This window comes from Nicotiana tabacum, chromosome 17, assembly GCF_000715075.1.
Source record: "Nicotiana tabacum cultivar K326 chromosome 17, ASM71507v2, whole genome shotgun sequence".
Lineage (NCBI taxonomy): Eukaryota > Viridiplantae > Streptophyta > Magnoliopsida > Solanales > Solanaceae > Nicotiana > Nicotiana tabacum.
In genome coordinates, this window is record NC_134096.1 from 102804781 (window position 1) to 102813351 (window position 8571).

The 8571-nt window shown below is 40.0% G+C and overlaps 1 non-coding gene across 1 annotated transcript; it reads left to right on the top strand.

Moving 5' to 3' along the window:
• The first annotated feature begins 8466 nt into the window (after window positions 1–8466).
• On the top strand, window positions 8467–8571 carry LOC142172190 (small nucleolar RNA R71). Its single transcript, XR_012701566.1, has one exon. It is a non-coding gene; the product is annotated as a small nucleolar RNA R71 (small nucleolar RNA).

The window sequence follows — 8571 nt, forward strand, 5'->3', positions numbered from 1 at the left end:
GTAAAAAGGGATATTATGAAATATTTTTATTGGATTTTGGGTGATGACTAGCTGGATTTTTCGAAAAAAAGACGAAGAAAAAATGACACGAGTAGAAATTCCCTTAGCGTAAAAGAAGAAAAATAATTTCTCTTAATTCCCTCCCCACCTTCTTTTTTTCTCCTTCTCCCCTCCCTTTTCTCCTCACATTTCTCTTCTATTTATAGAAAAAAGATTTCGAAATTTTTTCAGATTTTGTTTTTGTATTATTTTATTATTTATTAATTAAAAAGAATTCTCACTTCCCATTTTTCTTCTTTTTAAAAAATAATAATTCACCACTTTCCTTTACTTTTCTTTTTTTAATTTTCCACTTTTTTTACTTTTCTTTTTTTATTTTTCACTTATTTTACTTTTCATTTTTTTTTTAATTTCCACTTATTTTACTTTTCTTTTTTTTAATTTCCACTTTCTTTTCCTTTTTTTAAAAACTTTTACCTACATTTACTTTTATTTTTTAATTTCAAATTTCTTTTACTTTTCATTTTTAAAATTTTCACATTCTTTTACTTTTATGTTTTTTAATTTTCCACTTTCTTTTACTTTTTAAAAAAATATAATTTCCACCTACTTTTACTTTTACTTTTTAATTCCATACTTCTACTTTTCCTATTTTTTATTCCCATCCGAAATGTAAAAAATATTTTTTTTGGTTTTTTAATTTATTTTATTTTAAAATAAAGATAAAATTAAAAATAAAAATAATATTAATAGTAATAATTGAACTTTTGAATTATTTTTGATTTTTACCTTATATATAAAAAAAGTGTAACAAAGCTAAAAAATATTTATTAAATTTCTAAAAATATTTACATTGTAGAAGGTAATAAAATTTTAAATATAGTCAAAAATTAGGTGCTCACAAGACTAAGTAAAACTAATAAAAGAAACAAATTGATACAAGTTATACAAACTAAATCACATGTAGTATTTCTTCCACCCTACACTTAGCTTATGCATAGTCCCCGATGCAAATAAAAATGTAAAACAGAGTAGGGTGACAAAAAAACTCCCTGTCAGTCGGAGTCCTCCTCCTCAGCATGCCCTCCATCCACAGTTCCGGGCACATCATCATCAGGCCTGAGAGGAACCAAAGCCAGGAGCCCCGTAACATCATCATCCATATCATCCTCCGTGTCAGAGCCTTTTACAGTGTTTGCGTCCTCTGACGAGTGAACGGGTCTGCCAGGCGCAATCCCCAACATCTCTTTGGACGAACAAGACAAGTCATTGCATAAATGCATACGCTCTTCGTCTGAGATACCAACCCTGCTCATGATTAAATTCAAGGAGTTATAAAGATACCTGTTGAAGTTCTCGTCTCGTTCGTTCCGTGCAGCCTGAGTAAGCTTAGATGTAGGCTCCAACAAGGATGTGATGTCCAACAGCCCTTTAGGTGCCTCCACTACCTCATCATACCCTGGGTACTCCGGCACCTCTCGAGAGAGCATATATTGCGTGAGCAAGTTGCCAAAGAAGAACCTCCTAATCTGTCGCCCAAATCGCGTGCGGGCCATCTCACCGAGCATGATCTCACCCACATTAATGGGTCTGCCAGTCATCAAAAACAATATGACACACACTCGAGCTCGAGTGCAGTCGTTGTTTTGCTCCACGGGCAAGAGCCTAGCTTGCACAAAATTCTGCCACACCTTGGCGGTCTTGATGAAATCAAAGTGAACCATATGAAGGTGAATATCACCTTGCTTTCTGGTCCACTTGGCATTTGAATCTACGCCACAACGAGTGTGACGTATCGCCATGTAGCTCGGGCTTTCGGCAAATTTAGTTAGCCTTCTTGGGTCGGCGTTCTCAACCCCCAAAAATGCACATAAAGACCGCTTATCCAGTGACACGTCTATTCCACGGACACGTGACAGGAACAAGTTTGCATTCCAGTTGGCGTACAGTTCCTGCACCATGCTCAAATTTGCATGCCCGAGGCATTCTAGGAGTTTTTCCATGTTCAGTGCACGCAATCGGCCAAGTACATGTGGGAAGTTTCTTTCTAAAGTTTTGACATAAATCCCCATTTTAGAAACGTACAGCCCCGAGGGCACAAAATCCCTATGCCATGCAATAGCCTCATCATTACTTAAATTCAAGCGAGGTCTCTGTCGTAATGGTGTCTGCTGTGATCCCTCGGCAACTTGTTTTCCTTTAGCTTGACTCGAGGACCCTTCTCCTTGCTTGCGTTTTTGGGCACGGGGACGGTGGTGGAAGATTTTCCTATAACCTTGCCTTTGCTTGCCATATCAACCTATAACACAGATAAGCATGAATGTGAGAATGAATCAACAAATCCGCCTAAGGTTGTCGCGCGCGTCAAAAATGACCCCACACTTAAAACCGAAGGCTCACTGTAGAATATTTCACAATTTTGATCTAAATGCACAAGTGTTACACTCCAAGGTCATGGGTACTCGAGACTTCCCCATGCCACACAATAGCTAAAAGGCACTAATGATGCCACCAAAAACAAGTGATCGATCATGGCTAACTAAATTCACTTTAATGCAAGCAAGTGGCAGATGGTACTTTAATGTCTACAACTATTACAACTACACTAATTTAGCTTACTCTACAACATTCTACAACATACTTCATATAGGATACATGGTGTGGGCACATGTGTGCATTGAAACCAAACTCCCAAGCATGTAAAATCATTCCCACACTTAGCCCAATATCATATGCAATATACTCGGTTACTCAGACTTCACCGGTGCACAATATATTCATTCAAACATTTTAATAAACACCTTGTGGGCATGAAGTGTGTGCATTCTAGTTTAACAATGGTGGAACATTGTGGCCCTCCCAAATTTTAACGAAGTAGAGGGAATTCTAGTTTACAACTCCGTATACAATATACCCACAATAAATTTCGGCCAATAACTGGACCACCCACCATAGAACAATATCTTAAGAAGCCACATAGGTGCAAAATTTGGGGATTAGGGAAATTGGGAGAATGGGAAGTATATGGTCATCTACCTATTAAAATACAAAAAGAAGAAGAAGAAACCATACCTGTAGGATTTAGGATGAGAACAAGAGAAGAACTTGAGAAATTTGTGAGATAGAAGAGTGAAGAAGCTCGGCTTTTGCTATTGAATCGTGAGTGAGAGAGAGAGAGAGAGAGAGAGAGAGAGAGACAGAGAGAGAGAGAGAGAGAGAGAGAGAGAGAGAGAGAGAGAGAGGAAGATGGGGAGAAATTCGGGTGTTTAGGGAGGGGGATTTATGTTTTAATTTGTGTTGTGGGTTGGTATGGGTATTTGAGTGGATTATAATGTGAGAGAATATGGGTATATGGGTTGGTTTTTATGGGTATGGGTTAAATAAAATATATAATTAACAAAAAAAATTAAAAACTTACCTGGCCACCCGCAGCCCAACGCTCTGCGGTATGCCTGGCACTGGGGTTTTTTAAACACTGTCTTCAGCGCCACATGTAGCGCGGGGTGCTATTCGACGATATATATATATATATTTAAATAATTTTCCAATCCCCCCAGCCTTTTTATATATCCAATTTACATATCCCACACCATTCTACCTATGAATTCTATGTCTACAGAGAAAATACAAACTCTATTCTACTCTAACTAAAAATAAATAAAAAGCTAGGCTATGAAAGCAATAAAAATTGGATTTCCTCCCAACAAGTGCCTGATTTAACGTCGCGCCATGACGCAGGGTCTTGCTTACTCATCAGCGAGTACAACCTTGGTCTTCTCACGATCAATTATTCCTTCCCAATAGTGCTTGAATTATGTGTCCATTCATCAAAAATTTCCCTTCACTATTTAAAACTCGCAGCTCAATTGCATCATAAGGAGTGACTCTCACCACCTCAAACGGGCTTGACCATCTCGATTTTAACTTCCCAAGAAATAGCCTTAGCCTAGAATTGAACAATAATACTTGTTAGCCTGGCTCGAAGTGACGTGGCTTGATATGCTTGTCATACCATCTTTTTGTCTTTTCTTTGTAAAGCTTAGCCTTTTCATAAGAGTGCAGCCTGAACTCATCTAACTCATTCAACTGCAAGAGTCTTTTCTCGCCCGTGGATTCAAAGTCCATATTCAACTTCTTAACAGCCCAATACGCTTTGTGTTCAAGTTCAACAGGAAAGTGACATGCCTTCCCATAAACAAGCTTATACGGCGACGCCCCAATTGGCGTTTTGTATGCAGTTCTATATGCCCACAAGGCATCATCTAACTTTGTAGCCCAATCCTTCCTATTCATACTCATCGTCTTCTCTAAGATTTGATTTATTTCTCTATTAGACACCTCAGCTTGTCCACTTGTTTGAGGATAATACGTCGTAGTAACTCTATGGCGGACTCCATATTTAGCCAGTAGGTTATTCAACAAATGATTGCAAAAATGTGTCCCTTCATCACTATCAAGGCACGTGGAGTTCCAAACCTCGAAAATAGGTTCTTTTTCACAAACGCAGCTACCACCATAGCATCATTTGTTGGAAATGCGATCGCTTCTACCCATTTTGATACGTAGTCCACTGCTAGCAGGATGCATTTGTTTCCCCTGGACAATGGGAATGGTCCCATAAAATCTATCCCACACACATCAAAAAATTTGACCTCCAGGATGTTATTTAAAGTTATCTCGTGCCTCTTTGTGATTGTTCATGTTCTTTGATACTGGTCACACTTCTTAACAAATTCATGGGCATCCTTGAATAATGTTGGCCAAAAGAAACCGGATTGTAATACCTTTTCAGTTGTTTTATCGCCTCCATGATGGCCCCCATAGGGTGATGCATGTCAATCATACAACACTAATTCTACCTCATTTTCTGGGATGCATCTCCTTATCAACTGATCAGCACACTGCTTGTACAAATATGGTTCATCCCAATAGTAGAAGTTCACATCATGTAGAAACTTCTTTCTAGTTTTAGATTTCATTTTAGGAGGAAGTATCCCGCTCACCAAAAAATTCACAAAGTCCGCGTACCATGGGGGAGGGTCTTGGGTGATAGCAAAAGGTTACTCATCGGGAAATGCTTCTTTAATTTGTCCACCCTCCTCCACGTGGTCGTGATTTTCCAGCCTTGATAGATGGTCAGCTACTTGGTTCTCTGTTCCCTTTCGATCTCGTATTTCCACATCAAATTCCTGCAACAACAAAACCCAGCACATCAATCTAGCCTTAGATTCTTTTTCTGTAAATACATACCTGATTGTTGCATGATCGGTATGGACTATGACTTTTGTTCCCACAAAGTATGCCCGATATTTCTCAAAGGTCCACACAACGGCCAACAACTTATTTTCCGCGATGGTGTAATTCAGTTGTGATCAAGAGTCTTACTCGCATAGTAGATGGAATAAAACATCTTGTCCTTCCTCTTGCCTAGCACTGCCCCAATAGCCTGGTCACTCGCGTCACACATAAGTTCAAATGGTAAGGACCAATTTGGTGCCACAATAATGGGCGCAACCACCAACTTCTTTTTGAGCTCTTCAAATGCCTTCAGGCAGACGTCATCAAACTTGAAAGTGACATCCTTTTTAAGCAACTTGCACAAATGAGTAGCAATTTTAGAAAAATCCTTAATAAAGCGCCGATAGAATCCTGCATATCCCAAGAAACTCCGAACACCCTTCACAGAAATGGGTGGAGGTAATTTTTCAATCGCCTCCACCTTCGCCTTATCAACTTCAATGCCGCTCCTAGATACTCTGTGACGCAACACGATGCCTTCCTGCACCATAAAATGGCACTTTTCCAAATTCATTACCAGATTTATTTCTTTACAACGGGCTAGAACCTTGCTCAAATTATTCAAATAATCATCATAAGAAGACCCAAAGACCGAAAAATGATCCATAAAAACTTCCACAAATTTTTCCACCATATCGGTGAAAATAGCCATCATGCATCTCTGGAAAGTGGCTGGTGCATTACAAAGACCAAACGTCATTTGCTTGAAGGCGAAAGTGTCATAAGGGCAAGTAAAAGAGGTCTTCTCTTGATCCTCTGGGCATATGACAATCTGGTTGTACCCCGAATAACCATCAAGGAAGCAATAATATTCATGCCCCGCCAATCTGTCCAACATTTGATCAATGAATGGAAGTGGGAAGTGGTCCTTGCGGGTTGCCTTGTTGAGCCTTATATAATCAATGCAAACTCTCTATCCCGTCACAGTGCGAGTAGGAATTAGCTCATTTTTCTCATTCTCAACCACAGTCATCCCTCCCTTTTTTGGCACACATTGCACTGGGCTTACCCAGTTGTTGTCAGAGATGGGAAAGATGATACATGCATCGAGCCACTTAATTACTTCCTTCTTCACGACTTCCTTCATGATGGGATTTAATCTCCTTTGCTTCTCAACACTGGGGCGGTGTCCATCTTCCAGAAAGATTTTATGCATGCAAAATGATGGACTGATTCTCTTGATGTCAACAGGTGTCCACCCTATAGCCTTTTTATGCTCGCGAAGTATTCTGAGCAATTTTTCTTCTTGTACATTAGTTAGGCTGGACGATATAATTATTGGCAGTGTTTCAGAGTTTCCCAAATAAGCATAGCGCAGATACGCTGGAAGGTGCTTTAGCTCTATCCTTGGAGCTTCTTCAATAGATGGCTTAGGAAGGATCATAGTAATAGGCCTGCCCAACTCCTCAAATCTCCCAAACCCATGGACATAATTGCATGACATAGAAAGTACTTGCTCAAATTCGCCCATCATCTCATCTTCACTTCATTCTTCATTCCCAATCAAAGCTCGTTCAAGAAGATCTATGGGGCTCATATAAGGCACCAATGACGTAGTATTGCTTTTCCCTACAGCAATCATGGATAACTCTTCATAATAGGCTGGCAATCTAATTGCTTTATACAAGTTAAATATCTCCACTCGATCACCTACTCTCATTGTCATCTTTCCTTCGCATACATCAATAATAGCTCGGCTCGTGGCTAAGAATGGATATCTCAAAATAAATGAGACCTCTTGATTAGGCTCGTATTCTAAGATAATGAAATCAGCAGGGAATATAAAAGAACCCATTTGAACAAACACATCTTCAATCACTCCTTCTGGATGAGCAAGGGAGCGATCAGCCAATTGTAAGATCATCGTTGTTGGGTGTGGCTCACCCAACCCCAATTGTCCGAACACAGACAGTGGCATCAAATTGATGCTCACTCCAAGATCACACAAAGCTCGCCCGTCTGCATGCTTACCAATCGAAATTTGGATAGTGAAACTACCTGGATTCTTCAATTTCTGAGGTAGCTTGCTTTGGATTTTAGAGCTACATTCCTTAGTGAGTGCTACAGTCTCGAATTCGGTCAACCTCCTCTTATTTGCCACTATGTCCTTGATGTATTTTGCATATTTGGGCACTTCTTGTAGGATATCTACCAGTGGACTATTGATTTGCACCTGCTTCAAAATATCAAGAAACTTTTTATTGGGAACGGAGGTGGTGGCCTTGCAACTACTAGTGGAGGTTGCTCAGCCACCGCCTCTTCAGCTAGCTTCTCTGAATCCTTTGATTTTTCTAATTTTAACTCTATAGTGGCCGACTTCTCATTAAAGGTCACTTGTTTTTTCTTTTTTGACTGGACTTCTTCTAATTGTCTCCCATTCCTCAATGACATAGCATTAATAGATGCCTTAGGATTAGCCTTAGTGTCACTTGGAAAAGCTCCAACTGGTCGAGTATTTTGGGCACAAGCAAGTTGTCCCATTTGGCGCCCCAAACTTCTCATTACTGTGGCTTGGGCCTGCTGGTCAGCCATCATTTTCTTTATCATATCTGTTGTGTGGGCTTGCAGGTCAGCCATCAATTTCTTCATCATTTCCTCAAGGTGACTTGATTTGCATGTTGTTCAGCCTGAGGTGGTCTATATTGTTGTTGAAGTGCTTGTGGTCAGTATTGATTCTGAGCACCTTGGTTTTCACCCCAAGAGAAGTTTGGGCGGTTCCTCCAATTGGGATTGTAAGTGTTCCCATACTGGTTTGTCTGGCTCCTATTTGCATTACCCACAAAATAGACAGACTCAGGATTAACAAGGCATAAGTCACTCGTATGACCCTCTCCACATACTTCGTAAAACAATTGGACCTATTGCACTGGCTGAGCTTGTTGCTTGTTAATAACCAAGGTCATCTGATTGACTTGGTTGGTCAATGTGAAAATCTGCGTTGATAATGCCGAGACGACATCCAACTCGAGAACCTCTGCAGATTTTTGAACTGTGTGTCTTCCTATCTCTCCTTGCCAATCAGGATTGCTTGGAGAATTTGTTCAATAATGCATATATCTCATCAAAGCTTTTCTCCAACACTTAACCTCCAGCTACAGCATCTACCACAATCTTTGTCTCGGGATGTAGCCTTTCTATGAAAGTGTGAGCGAACACTTCGTTTGTCTGATTGTGATGAGGACAATCTCTGAGCAACCCCTTGAACCTCTCCCAAGCTGAGTATAAAGACTCCCCCGCTTTCTGTTTGAAGGCGACTATCTCACTTCTGATCTT